At 37.2% G+C, this 14,369-nt stretch overlaps 1 pseudogene; it reads right to left on the reverse strand.

Annotated features, from left to right (window-relative positions):
• Positions 1-10,721: 10,721 nt before the first annotated feature.
• Positions 10,722-13,552, reverse strand: LOC101572592 (annotated as a pseudogene).
• Between the last annotated feature and the right edge of the window lie 817 nt (positions 13,553-14,369).

The following is a 14,369-nucleotide window of genomic DNA, read 5'->3' on the forward strand; positions in this document are numbered from 1 at the left end:
GATCACATTCTTCCCAACAAAAAATTTCAAGGATGATAAAGAGGGATCTAAAAAGAAATGCTTGTGAACTGGCCATTGTGCCACATATCTGTACTTGCAGATTCTAGGGAACCTGAGGCAGAAGGATCTCTTGATCCCAGGAATCAAAGGCCAGACTGAGCACCTTATCTCAATGCAAAAACAACTGCAAAATTGGCCAAGCAAGGGCCATGACTCATCCACATGGCTAACACTGACAAAAGTTCTATAACCTGAGGTACAGGATCTCAGGATAAATCCTGAGGAGATTTCACTGACCTTATCAGACCCAAAAGCTACAACTCTTGTTGCATAAGTCCTGCTTTACCTTGGTCTTAACCATCCAGCAGAAAAGTATAGAAACAAAGTATAACAAGTAAAGCCATGCTGTTATGTTGAGCTGTAGGGGGCTCAGGTCAACAATTTCTGACATTGCCAGTAAAGCGGAAGACCCAATACTATTATGGACTACTGGACTCTTTTAGAATATTTTGCAGAGTTCACACACATATAATATTCGAATGACAGAACTAAACAAAAAAGGAGATACAGATGAATGTTCATTTTGTATCTGTGTATTCAAAATGGTTAGGATAGATATATAGTTACGTTCTCTTAATGAATAGAGGGATTTGTTCTAATGGTGTTTGTAAATAGGATATCATGTCGGCATCTTGTACAGCAATTAGCCACTAGGAAGAGAGTATGCAATGAGAGTTTCAATGAATTATTCAAACTGTCCTACTAATTTGATTTGAAACTGCCTCATTGCTATTTGTTTCTCAATAAAATTATGAAAAAAAACTGCAAAGAAAACTAAAACAAACAAATAAAAACCCATAGGGAAGAAACCAAGTGTCAGAAACTAACTTACATATGACACTAATGTTAGAATTACTGGGTGAAAGTTTTAAAATTATTACTATTATTAAGTATCTAGTGGAGAAAGCAGATAACATGCATGGACACAAGGCTTCCTTAAGGAGAAAGAGGAAAACAAATTCTAGAATCCAAAAGCTTTGTATTAGAAACAATAGATGCACTTGTCAAGTACATCTGTTCTGGTAATGGAAGACTGCTTAAGCTTGAAAATATGTCAGCAGGAACTTCCCATGCTGAAATAAAAACATCTGGAAAGGAAGAAGATAGGAAAGAAAGAGGGAGGGAGACAATGGAAGGGGGAGGGGACAGGAGGAGAAGGGAGTGAAGGGGTGAGGAAGGGAGGTAAAGAGGAAGTAACATATTTAACTAAATAATGGATGACTGAGAACTTTCTAAAATTAATGATTGCAAAACATATCAAAATGCACAGACACAAAGCAGGATAGATACCAAATCATAAGTGCATAAGTACATATAGTACTGAACTTTATTTCCTAAAGTTAGGTATTACCTAGGTATGACTAAACAATTTTAATATCAGACAATTAAGTAAGTGTATTGCAGGCAGTAGGTTCCAAGTGTTTCATTGATGGAGTAAGAATTTATAGGTTAGCAAAAGAGTTTAGAATATCTATATGTCAACATATCAGAATTGTTAATGTCAGTATGAATTAATGCTTAATATAATGTAAATACACATAGACCTATATATTTTTCTCTATTTCTGTATCTATTATATATATGAATTAATATGTACACATATATTTTTGTCCTATCAGCTGTGTACCTAAAATAGATGATATTTTAGTATTAGGGTGCACTGCTACTGCTGCAATCTTGATTAGACTCTTCCAAACGTTGTTGGACAATCAGACAGTTATAGAACAGTGTAGAAAATATTTAACATCATCCTGGAGCATTTTGAAATGCCATAAAATAATGAAATAATGAAGTGCTCAAACAGAACTACACACACATGCATATACATGAGATATTTTAGTCATAGACTCCAAAGAACTAAATGCCAAAAAAGTTTAGCAATAAAATAAAGAAACTAATAAATTATAAATCTAAGTATAAAGCAAATATATATGAATCCATATTGATATACATTAATGATTAAGTATTTAAAAATAGACTTTTTAATAAAGAAGAATTCCAAATAAATTATTTACTTAACAGTGACTTTCTGAAAAAAATTATACAAAGCAAGAAGAAAAAGATGGAAAAAGCTGACAAATACTATTTTTCATGGTGGATAAAGCTGACAAATATTCTTTTACCCAAATGATTAGGGCCAGTGTGAATAGTCATAAATCAAGTTGATAGGAAAGATCCTTGACATGATATAGAAAAAATAGTACTTTACATCTGTGATCTTGCTCCTCCAAATTCCTAATCTCATTCCAATAAAGCATCAGTTTTCCATTACAAGGCCATTCTGCACTCTGCTTGACCAATAATTCTCAAAACAGTAAGGGTCATCAAAAACAAGAAAGATCTGAGAAACTGCCATACAAAAGAGGAACCTAAGAAGACACGCTGTTTACAAGTAATGTGATATCTAGTGTAGGACCATCAAAAGCAAAACAAAGACATTAGGTCAAAAGTAAAGAGATTTGAAACAACTGTAGACTTTTATTAATAACACACAAGTATGATTTCATCAAAGATAGTAATATAAGAGTTGGAAATCTTGTATTATGTGCCCAATTTTTATAAATGTAAAATTGTTCTAACAATTATGAAATCATAAAAGACTCATGAAAATAAGCAAGTGGAGAATAACCCAAAGTAATGTAAGAGCAACATTTTTTCCACATTTAATAATAATATACTTAGTGGTGCTCCTTAATATAATCACTGAGGCCTACAAATTTAGTATGAAATTAAAGTTAGGATACTAGACCAAATAAGCATGAACATAATTAAGAATTCAGGATATTTGTAACAATGAGAAAATGAATTAACTAAAATTATGTATATGATATATTTTAATTCAGTTGTGTTCCATTAAAAAGTGCAATAGCTGGAACATAATTTGGAACAAATTAGAAGCAATCCAGAGAAGCAAAATTAGAACATGTAATAGACAATTTTAAGATTCAATGAGAACAATTACTATAGATAGGCAAATTAAGTGACAAAGAACAGTTGTCAAAATAGTCTCTTTCATTTATTAAACCAACCATAAGGAATTGCAAATAGCACAACATTAACTAGTTAAGGAATCTATAACATTCTCAATCAGCAGATTTAAGAATTAAAATCAAAGTGAGCCTTCAGCAACTCTAGAAAGTGAGTCTAATGACCTGGTATCTTACTACTTTATGAGTTCTACTCTTGATTCAAGTGTTAAAAAATTACTGCCACGGAGTGAAAAAATATTTTTGTTAAAATAACTTCTTTGACATGTTATATTTAGTAACTTATTAGCTAATGAGATATTTAAACCTCAAAAATCCTTTGAACAATAAAACTCTACCTTTGCAGGTGCAGTTGAATTATTTCTATGTTCTAACTGAAGTCCCAAATCTTATGACTGATTTAAACTTGATTCAAATTTGAACCCCAATACACAGTGCCCTAGTTTATAATATGTAATATTAAATGCATATGGAGCCTGTAGACCTTCTGTAGAGGCAAGAATTCCAAACATTTTACTTAGATATGAAGTACCTTATTTCACACTTATGTGACAGGTACTTGTCATTTGCTGGGACTACAAAGATTAATTTTTTAAAAAAGGAAAACAGTTGACTTCAGATAATCTGTACAGTGTAAGGGGACTTCATGATCCAGATATATGATAGCTTGTACTGCAGATATATTTTATGTGCATACAACATTGTTGTCAAAAACAAGCATTACTAATAAATAATCAAAATATGTCCTTCTAATATTATGTAATTGAAATTTTAAAGTCAACACCTAGATGTTGGAAAACTTAAGTTCTGCAACATTAGGAAACATTAATTTTTTAAAACTGAAAGCAATTTTTTAAATAAGGTGGTCAAATTTATTATAATCCATCTAGAATCTTAACAACTACATATGTTTGTTTTAAAATAACATAATATATTCAGTTAGCTGATAGAATTTTCAAGATGAAATATACAGTATCATTAATATAAAAAGTTAAACAGTGTTTAATTTTGGTAAGTTCAACTCAACTCTCATTTTATATCTGATAGTAACAAAAGTTCTTCAAACAGGAATAAACAAGTATCTATTAAAAAAGCAAAAATATACTCAGTCACTACACTAGGTTGAGAGATCCCCAAGCTGAGATAGAACTTAACTCACCCTTTTGAAGAATAAATGTTCAGATTTTCTGACCCTTGTCATGGAAGACAAACAGAGAAACACATTTCAAGAAGATGTAAATAAGAGGGATGACTAGGGTTTGTTGACACAGTATTTAAGACTAACTCAAGAACATAGTGTGGGTGCTCTGAGAAATGAGATGCGTTATTTTTTAGAACAAACATTTATTTTTCTTTCAAAAAAGTGGAAACCCTGGGGAAAGGTGGTCCAAGTCCCAGAAGGACATTAACCTTATTCTATAGGTATAGTCCTTTGATTAGTGTTTTTTTTTTAATTACAATATTCTTGGATATTCACTCATCCTACTCCTTGATCCTAGGATCAGGCTCTCAGTCCTTATATTCTTAGTTAAGCCAATTTAAGGACTTTCAGTGTTCCCAAGTAATTTTTCAGTGTGATGAGTCTGGTAGGGAAGAAAAGTTAAGTTAACTGATGGATGCTGACATGGATCACCTTGGATAACATTGGTTGGTTCCTCGGAGTAGCAGTCTTCTTAAAGTAAAATTTTAGTTATTATGTCCTTGTCTCATTTTTGCATTTTATTCTACTCTACCTCAGAATCTTATTCTTTTCTCATCGTTAGATAGAATTACATATCTATAGTATTAAATCCTTACTATAGACATGCTAAATAAGGACATACTTTATTAATGGACTGGATTTTGCCTTCCCTGTACTTAATTGTCCTTTACTTTGGAAGAGACATACAGAGCTATGAACATCTCTGCTGGGGCTCCCACAGGCTCCTTTGGCATAATTTCATCTCATACACTGATGACTAAATTGTTATTAGCAAAAATCTGGCATAATTAGAAGGCTTTTCCTACCCAGTTTTGGTGATGTGTCCGGGAAGACTTGATCCACAGTGGGGACTCCTGTGCTGCAGACCAGAAGATGCCTGAATTTGCGTGGACGCAAGATTTTTCTTTCTATTCCTAAATGCTTTCTTCCTGTCTTCCCCTGCAGAACTGGCAGATGCTCAGAGACTTCTTTCTCACTCCTCTGTACATTTTCTTCTTCAAACTAAATTAAAAAGAAATTTCCCTTGGTTCTTGGCTGCAGCCACTTCCAGGAACACTCTCAGAAGTTTTATCTGACCAATAATTCAATGTCTTTCCAAACACTTTTTTGTGATGAGCTGATTATTTGCAAGTGATGTTTCTGCTTTAAAAGCTAGAAATATGTTGATTTTGTTTTAAACATGACAGATGTGATAATCTTTGTTTACTTTTAATAATACATTTCTAATCTTCAGCCATGGACTTTTACTGTGCTTTTACTTTAGTGAAGATAAGGTGCAATTTAAGTATATTGGCAGGTTAAAATAATCTGTCAAATGTTCACCATCTCCATGAAGTGCAAACTGCACAATTCACCAGGATGAGTGCAAAATGGAAATTCTAGTCCCTTTGTTCAAAATTTGTTAAGAGCAATCAATGCTCTGGTGATATTAAAGCATCAAACAAATCATGGTCCACAGAGAGCAGAGAGCTGTGCATGGCATAGGTTGCATACTCAAGAAAAGTTTTCATACCTATTGTTATTTTTAATCAAAATTTGCACATTAAAAATAAGCAATTAATGTTCAGTACTTGGTATTTATAATGATAATTTTGATATGATCTCAGTAGTTTTAAATCTTTTTCCTATTACTCAATTAATTCTCTAGTCATTTGAGTTGTTAATTTTTTTCCTCTGAAACAATGTATCTTAATTGACTATTCTTGAATCCCATATTTTGCATTTTCTGTGGCTAAGATAAAGAGCTCTGAAGAGAGATGAAGGTAGGTGTCAATCCTGGCTGTATGATTTATGCAGCATCCCTAACTATGTAGGCCTTCTTTCCTAATCTACAAAACAAATAATGATATACATTTTTAGTTTCTTGTCTGTTCATCTTATTAATGGGGAGAAAATAAGTTAAATTAGTAAGGACCCCAGAGTAGACAGCAGCACTTTGTAGGAATTACCAATATTAAGTATTGGCTGTATGTTTAAAGCAAGGACTAAGCCCTCATTTTATCTTCACAGTCCTTTATTGAGTCTTACTATGAATAGGTTTCCTTCCTTTGTTCCTTGTTTTTTGGCTCATGTCATTTATCTTATCAAGCCACCTCTATGCCATTATACTGAAAAAAGTACCTTTGAAATTAATTATTCAAAAATTTATCCAATAACTTTTGTCGTTTCATAGCTATATTGCAAAATAAATGTGCAGAGCTCTAACCTTGACTAATGCCCAACACCAGGCAGTCTTAAAATGAATCTGCTTTCAGAGAGAATTGGTGTACAAATTTATTATTTATCCCAGTTAGTTTTAGACATTCAAGTCTTCACATCATACAGTCCTGGGTTCTCTAATCCTTATATTATTATGTACATCCCTAATTCTGTCCAAATCCTGTTTCTCACCCTCACTCCTAAATCCTCCAGAACCCAGTTTTTTATTCAAATACTCTCAATGTTTGCAGTTTTATCCTCTATGTTCTTGTCCTAGTATTATTTGGATGTGTTTTAAGGGTACAGCTTCTAAAGGAAATACTGGATTGGAAGCTGTGTGTAGTGGATAGCTAACTGATGGTCAACTTCTTAATCCCAGCTGCATTAAACTACTGTGGTGCTGGGTGTGGGAGGCCCACCTGTGGGTTGTTGCCAGCAGCAATAAAGGCAGAGCAGGAGAAGCTGCCAAAATGCTGTTTGGGATGCTGTTCCAAAAAACTGTTGGAAGCTGCTAGTTCTCTTAGGCGTTCTGCTGGAGGACCTTGTCATGCTGCTTTCCCAAAGAACTTTGGAGAAGCTTGAGTCCTTATCTTGAACATCAATTCCTGGATCCAGAGGGAAAGCTGGTGCACTGCTCAGCCTCATGTAGCTTGTCACATTGGCTTTCCTCAGCTGTCTTCATCACTGGAGGAGTTTGGGACCTCATTGTTGCTGATGGCAGCTGTGGTACTTTCAGGGAAGCTGTGGTGCTTACCTTAAGCATTGCTTTCTAGCTCCAATTCAGACCCTTCAGCCTGTTAGCACAGATCCTTCATCCCATTGGCATAGACTTCCTAGCTTCCACCACTGACCTTGGGGCCTTTCCAGCATACATCTATGAAGCAGGCCTGCGTGGGACTTTCTTGTGGGCTTTAGTTGTCCTCCAGTTGGACTGGTGGGAGGCATTGTTATTGATCTCTAGGCCCTCAGCTGGATTTGATAGTATTTAGTGTTTGGATAGCTTTCCTGCACTAGTAGTATGTTATTCTTGGGTGATTCATTATAAAATACCATTACAAAACATTTCCTGTACTATATTGTTTACCTTGCAAAAACCCAAACCATAATACTGTTTCTCTCCTGCTATTCATTTGTATTTGAAAGACAGCACTAGAATAGTAGTGCTTATTTCCCTTAGTCTTAACTGTTTTCTATTGCTACAGAACAGTACCATAGATGAGAAAAGTTATATAGAAAGAGGGTTATTTTGGTTCACAGTTCTGGTTTAAGGTCTAGGGCTCACATCTTCTAATAGTCTCTTGTGTTCTGAGGTGGCGAGGTATAGGGTATCACACAGAGAGATAGGACATACTTTTGTATGTCCTATGTCTGGTTCTCCTTATAAATCTACCAGAATTTGATCATGAAGTCTTCACCCTAATGATTTTATCTGAATCCCAACAACTCTCAAAGGCCCCATCTCTGACTACCATAATTGGATTAATTGTTCACCCTCTCCACAGCTCAGGGATGAGTAAACTCCAACATTAATTTAATCATGAAAATTAGTTAACAATGCATTTTCTTATTAATAGATACACAGCACATTCTTGACTGCTCAGTTTCTTAAATCTAAAGAGTTCCAACTAAAATATTCTTTCAAATTATATTGAGGTTCCTGCATAGTTCATTGAGTTAAAGATAAGTAAGAGGTCCTTGGCTTAATTTTTCTCAAGTGGAAAGATAATTCTGTGTTCACATCACACTTGAATAACACAGGAGCTTTGTAAGAGTCAGAAGCAGCGAGTCATTCTAGTTCCAAGAATTCAGTTTCCAATAATTTTCCTTTTTCTATCTTAAAAAAAAAATTTCCCATCCACCCGCTGTTGTTTATTTTCTCTTTTCCAGTTGATCATTCCTAATTCACTGGACATTAGTTTCCAAGTTGCAATGGTATTTCCCCCCCCACCCTTGTAATTATTTTTTTACTTCAGTTATGAACATGGTGAGACCACCTAATTTAATCTTCATTTCTTACTTCTTTCATCTATGTATTTAATTATTACCTTTTCCAATCTCATTCCCTATTTATACAACCCAGATTAGATGACAGATTCCCTGGGTTCTTACTGACCTCTTTAGCTCCCTTTAGTGCTATAATCATTGACTTGGTCAAGATCTTTTCATTCACTAACACTTATTTTGTTTATTATTTATTGTCCAGAAATTATTCCTGGGTCCCTGCTTTCATAGTTTGAGTTTTCAGTATTTGTACTCTTTTGCACAGGCCCTTTATTTATCCATCTTTCCATGGAACTCACTTGGAAACATCTCAAACCTGGTCATAGTTAGAACCTTCATTTCAGCACCTGAGTGCTTACTATTCCAGTAAAAAATCACAGAAGTAGACTAACAGGTTAATCTTATTTTTATATTCTCATCTCAAATTATCAAGCAGTGCTGCTTAGGAATCCTATCACACATCTCAGGAAGGCATTCTTTACTACATCCCCAATTCTTTGTTCTGCCACACACTGCTACATTTCAAATCATCCTTGTATGCCACAACCGGCTCCCTTCTTCTAGCATTGTCTTCCATTTCAGAGATTAAAACCAAATAAAAATTTCTCCTCCCATGTGTAATCTTAAAATCTACTGGGATTTATAAATACATTCCTGACTTTCTGATGGTTACAACTGGAGAAAACTTCCTTTACCTGAAAATTTAACCCCACAACTTGTTCTCTGGAGCCATCCACTGTCATACTTTCTATTGGCTTACTCCTGAGTTATCCCCTCTTCCTCTAGGCAACCACTACTTCATCTCTAGTAAGTCATTTCAAACCACATTAGAAACTTATTATAATACTTCCCACCTTCACAGAAGCATTGCTTTCCTGGTGCTCCACCTCTTACAGATGCAATTATTCCTTTCAGCAGAGTTCTCATCCACACTTCCTAACTCACTCTTTTCTCTACGCCAATCTGGCCTCCAACTCCATCACACAAAGAAACTGACTCGATTTTCTTGGTGATGACATTGTTACTGAGTGCAGCAGACACTTTGTTTAGATTCATCATTAATAGTTAAATCAATGGGTTGTAATTGTTTTACTCATTAAGCTGTTCTCACGTTTTTTTGCAAAACTACACTCTCATATGTGGTTTCTCTATGCCACCTTGGCAGACTTTCTGTTCTTGGAACAACTTCTACATTTTCCTGTTCTTAAGATCATCCTCTCTTAAGTGATCTTATCTAATGTCTTGACTTAAAAAGCCATTTTACTTTTTACTATCTGCTTTTCTAAATCTGTACCTTTATCCTGATTTCTCAGTTGAAGTTTGGGCATACTTATCGAACACTCAACTGACCCATTTGCTTGAAGATCTAATCACATTCTCCATCTAATACATCCAAAATTTAACTCTTGATATGTTCCCTTCCTCCATGGCATTACTTTCAGTAAATTACTGCAGCAAAAATTGAAGTTTCCTTAACAGTTCTTTTTTCATTTCTTTATCTTCAGCAAGACTTGAGAGATTTATATCCAAAATGTGCTTTAAGTCCAGTTTCCTTCAAGAAAACAATTCTCTTCTAGACTCTTAAATTTTACCAGATTAAGACATCTTTGATTCATTTCTGCACCTTCAGTACTAGAAGAGCACTGGACATATTCCAGGCATTAAATAAATTAATTATAATACACAGTTTTATTTTCCTCCATTATACCTTAAAGTCTCCCTTTTCTTTCTTTTCTTCTTGAGGTGAACACTTCAGTGTTTGTTCACATGCTTTGCTTTTTTCTCTTTTAAGAATTAAAGTCACCCAAATTAAATCTTGCTATTATTAAATATGTCCCCTCCCCCCAAAAAAGGCAAAAAAGGGGCCTTTTAATATAAGGGGAGAAGAGCCTGAAAATTATTGATTTAGTCTTCTTAGCTCCAAATGAAATGAAAATTAAAAATGAAATTTGGTTTCTACTAGCAAGCAAACCAAAATCAAGCATCACTCTCCCTCCTTTCCCCTAGTCTCCACCCCATACAACAACAAATGAGAAACACAGCTAGAGCCCAACACATTATGTTATGCTGAGAGCTGCACCTGACTCCAGGCTCTGTGGTGACCTCCCCTGTCCAGTGGGACACAGTACAAGGGACACTTTCCACTGTAGTATGGTTCTGCATGGCTGGTCGGGGTGGGATGGGATGTTCATAATCTTCTTGGGGCTCCTTACCAGCCATCATACTTCCCAATGCCACTCATTCGAGGCAAGGGCTCCCATCAAGAGAGGCCCCTACTCACTTGTGGGCTGTAAATTGTCTTTCTCATCTCGGTTCTCTATTCCATTTTCATAATTTTCAATCTCCCCTGCCTCTCCACTGAACTTGTCATGGGCCCACTTGGGCCCATGATTTCTGGAACATGAACTCACCCTGACCCTGGGGAAAGGCACCTTGGCCCCAGCCTCAGCTCACTCACTTATCACTGTCTTCACCTTCTCGGTCATCATGCAAGCAATAGTTCTTGCTTGTGGATGTGTACTCTGGATCCCATTCCTCTTCCTGCTTTCTCTTTTGGAAATCATTGTTACTGTTGTTATTATTGTTACTAGAATAGTTGCCTCTGCTTCATCCTCTCCCCCAGCTCGAAATTGAAAGGTTCCCCAAGTTCTGCTGCCACCTCTTTCACTTGGACCGATAAAGACTTTGGTCCCTGGTCTGGATTTGTTGAAGCCTGTGGTGCTCTCTTCTCTCCTCTGACTCTTCAGGATACTGCCCCACTTTGTAGGAGTGAGATGACTGGGAGGAGGAGGAGGAGGAGGAGGAGGACCTGGACTGGTCTCATGTTCCCCAATGCTTCTGCTTCTTTGATCCTTTTTGTGTTTTCTCAGTTGACCTTTCTCTTGAATGGCTTGAGTCTCAGGAATCCACTGATTCTCTTGATTTACCTCATTTAAGATCTCTCTCCTTATGTTTCTTATGCTGTTCAATATCGAGGTGAAGATGAACAGGATTATCTTTGTATTTCCCCTTAGCCTTGTAGCCAGGTTTCCAAGGACTTTTTATTTGGTCATGAGCCAAACCATGTTTTCTGAATGTACTGGGGGAAATGTCTATCCTCCTGTGTATTTCTGGGCTTTTCTTCTTTTTAGTTGCCTCCTGTTCAGCTCCTCTCTTTAACTATTTAGTAAAACATTCATGCAATGTCATTCCGGAGGACCCAAAGTGATGTTCTTTAACATGGTGAACAATGGTCACTATATGCTGAGCAAACAATTCTGAAGGGCTACACTGAGACTGAGCCAACTGACTGTGCTGGAAAATGGAATGAAACTCCTGCTTCTTTTTGTTACTATGAACTGGATCCCAACAAAGCTTGTGTTGCTGAGTCAATAAACCACTGGATCATGCAAGGTCTTCATTGAATAAATCCATGAGTACATTGGCCTGGGCCTCTCGAGTAATAGAAAATGAGGAAACATCTCCTCTGGCTCCCAGCATCTCACAGCTCTCAGAGTTCTTCTTGGAGGGAGGTGATGAGCTTTTCTTTTGGGCTGCCTTGTATGCAGTCACTCAGAAATTCTTCTCAGGCACAAACTCCCTTTCTCTCCACTTGGCCCCTCCTTGTTCTTCCTTTTCAGATCTCTCTGTGAAAGATTCCTCCTCCAATTCTTCCACTTTCCTCTACTTTTTCTTCTCTCCATACACCAGGCTCTCCCACTTACCCGACTTCTTGGTCTCCTGGTTTTTACTTGCACCAGCTATGACTTTTGACATGAATTTGGGCTCATCATCAAACTCAGATTCCTTCTTCCCCTTACCTTTGTCCTTATCTTTATCATCCATCTCCTCCTTGTGGAAGTCTGCCATCTTCTTCTCAGAGTCATCACGGAGCTTATACCTTTTGGGTGACTGACTGCCCCTAAAGGGCGTCTCATTGTCAGTCTTGGAAGCAAATGAATCCAATTTCACTTTTTCATCTACGTCAGAGAAGCTACCTTTCTCCTTCACTTTCTCTTTATCAGAATTTGTCTGTTTATGTTCCTTATCTTTCCCATTCTCTGTCTTCTGAACTTTTAAATACCTCTTGGTCTAGGCTGTTCCTCCTGATGTAGCACTCTGTTTCTGAGATGAGCCATAAGTGGATCCAGTGGCTGGTGGACTCTTTCCCACAGGGCTTTTTCTTGGACAGACTCAAAGATCTAGAGCCACTGTTGAACTGACTTTGATGGCTCTCACACTGGTGCCCAGCACCACTTGGCAGAGATGAGCCCATCAGAGATGTGTTGGAAGGTGGAGGACTAGGTTTTGGCACAGGGCTAGAGTGGGATGACCACTACCTCACCACCACAGACTGAAGAGGTGTCTTGAGACCTGGGCTTCACTCCAGGAGACTTAGGTCAGAAACTGCAGAGGCTTGTGATGCAGAACCAGTGCTATAGGTGGTAGTATCTGGCCATGGCTTTGAACTCTCAGATGCTTTTGTATCTTGAGCGGTGCCTCTAGAGATGCTCTGATCCTTGGCCTCATCCCCCTAGTTATCCCCAACAGCTTGAGATGGCTAGCTATCCTTGGAAGATGACTTTCACTTTGCAGATTTGTGCTTAGAAGATTCAGTTCTGCTGTGGTTGGAGGAAAAATGAAAGGATGAGGAGAACCTTGATCTTTTAGAAGATGACTTATCCAAATTTCTAGAATGACTCCTGGACCTTGGTGGAGGAGATCTTCTCTTTGTGGACCGGGATACAGAATGGCCCTGACGAGGACTATATGCTTGCTAATAGTTCTGCCAAAAAGAGCGTTAGTTTCCAAAGCCTGCACAGTTATACTGGTCCCATGGATAGAAGCCTCTGTTGTGCCCTCCTTGGAAATAATAGTGCCTCTGCTAGTCTCTGTTGTGACCTTGGAAATTTCGATTCTGATGTACCCTGGGTTGGTTCCTTTCTCTGTTATGAGCTGGAGAATACAATCTGGAATGAGATCTAGAGCTCAGACTGTGCTTCCTTGATCGAGAGACAGGTCACCTTCTGGATTGAGATTTTGAAAATGAATGAGAACAAGATCTTGATGCTGATCTTGAGCAAGGAAAGAGAGATCCAGACTTTCATTTGTTTGTTTTTGACATCTCTGAAGAAAGATTAACTTTTTAATTGTACCTTGTCATAACAATGATTCAGTGTACACTGGATGTAGATACTGCTGGGGAAGAACACTGGCTGTGCCGCTGGCTTCTCCAATTTGCTAAATCAGGATGTGATTCTAGGCCTGTGGCACCGACTTCACAGGTAACCTTGCAATGGCCCTTTTCTTGCTTTAATAAAGCACTACTCTTTTCTTCTAAGTCTGTATTCTTTTTGTTTCAATCCTTTACTTTTCTTCTGCCCATAGTAGAATGGCTCAAAATTTTTATTTTTTAAATAATTTTGTTTCACAAGATATACAGATGTTATAGTTAGGGTTTTCAAGTAAACAGATTTAATACAGGACACATAACCCATACGAGTATTTTATAATGTTTACACAGCTAGTCAAACAAGAGTGTAAAAGATCTGACAAGATAGAGATCCACAATATCCAGCTGAGGGCCTGGATCCCATGGCCATGTCCTGCATTAGTTGAGCTGAAGAACCAGACCCCACGGCAATGTCCTCCATGAGTTCAGCTGGGGGCCTTAAACTTTCATAGGACTAGAATGTCTCATAAATGTTTATATCAAGGAGCTGAGCTAGGAAGTCTGCACCAGCAGGATGAATGATCTATGCCAGCAAGCTGAGAGATTTGCACTGGATCCAGGAAGTGATGCTCCAGGTAAGGACCCAAGTTCTTCCAGGGAACTACAGCCATCCTTAGCAACACTAATTATCTGAGTTCCTCTGATGATAACAGCTGAGTTCATATCAGGAGAAACAGTGTGACAAGTTTCTCCAGGAGAATCAACAGCA

The sequence above is a fragment of the Octodon degus genome, unplaced genomic scaffold (assembly GCF_000260255.1).
Source record: "Octodon degus isolate 3935 unplaced genomic scaffold, OctDeg1.0 scaffold00124, whole genome shotgun sequence".
Lineage (NCBI taxonomy): Eukaryota > Metazoa > Chordata > Mammalia > Rodentia > Octodontidae > Octodon > Octodon degus.